The 1,170-nt window shown below is 39.3% G+C and overlaps 1 non-coding gene across 1 annotated transcript; it reads left to right on the forward strand.

The window, feature by feature from the left end:
* The first annotated feature begins 362 nt into the window (after positions 1-362).
* On the forward strand, positions 363-469 carry LOC145957634 (small nucleolar RNA R71). The gene has a single exon (XR_014433677.1). It is a non-coding gene; the product is annotated as a small nucleolar RNA R71 (small nucleolar RNA).
* The last annotated feature ends 701 nt before the right edge of the window (positions 470-1,170 follow it).

Below are 1,170 nucleotides of genomic sequence, written 5' to 3' on the forward strand. Positions count from 1 at the left end.
CAGTAAAAATTGAGGTACAATCTACTGCAGTGTGCCCTTGTTCCCTACAAAGGTCACATACTTGATTTGTAGCCACTGAATTAACCTTAGCTTTTTCCATCTTGTCTAATCTTTGATTAAGAGTATCAAATTTTGCTAAGAGTAACTCAATATTGTTCACTTCATATCGCCCCGGAGTTCCTTTCCTTGCTGTGACTTCTCTTTCACTGTATTGGCTGTGATTTGAGGCTACATTTTCCAAAATAATCATGCAGTCATTAATAGGTTTCCCCATGAAAGATCCTCCAGCTGCTGAGTCTAATATCATGGTGCTTTGTTGGTCCAATCCTTCAAAGAAAAATTGGATGGTAAGCCAACGGTTGAAGCCATGTTGTGGGCATGCTTGAAGATATCCTTTGAACCGCTCCCATGCTTCATAAATAGTCTCTCCAGTGCCTTGTTGGAAATTAGTGATTTTCTTCCTCAATTCTTTAGTTTTAGAAGGAGGAAAGAATTTCTCTAGAAAAGCTCTTTCACATAATTCCCAAGTTGCTATCTTTTCTCTAGGCACTGTTCTTAGCCACACCTTTGCCTTATCTCTCAAGGTGAGTGAGAATAAGCGGAGTCGCATTCCATCAGAAACTTCATCATCAAATTGCTGGGTCTCACAGATTTCCAAGAACCCCTCTAAGTGGTCATTAGGATCTTCAGATGGTAGTCCTCCAAAGGTGTTCTGTTTGAGCATATTCACCAGAGAAGCTGGTACAGTAGCTCCAGTTTGCATCTCCCCTCCAGGTATCCCACGAGCTACGGGTTCAGAGTAATCCCGAAGCGGTAAATTATCTCGTTGTGCAGCCATGTCAAATTCTCTAGAAAGGTTTCTTTTCCTTCTCAGGAGAGTTCTTTCAATCTCAGGATCAAGTGGTGTTGGTTTCCCAAGACGTAGAGATCTCTTTTGCATTAACCCTAAGGCACTGCAAAAAAAAAGAAAGTGACCCGTGAAATCTGAATTGGAGAAGTAAACACTAAAAAAAAATTATTTATTTATTTAATTTTTTTTTTTTTTAAAAAAAAATTCGAATTCAAATAATTGTAATTTAAATCAAGAGACGTAGTCCCCGGCAACGGCGCCAAAAACTTGATGTATGGAAAACCGCAAGTGTACGGTTGTCGTCAAGTAATAAATATCGA

The sequence above is a fragment of the Cajanus cajan genome, chromosome 4, assembly GCF_000230855.2.
Source record: "Cajanus cajan strain Asha chromosome 4, NIPB_CcT2T_4, whole genome shotgun sequence".
NCBI lineage: Eukaryota > Viridiplantae > Streptophyta > Magnoliopsida > Fabales > Fabaceae > Cajanus > Cajanus cajan.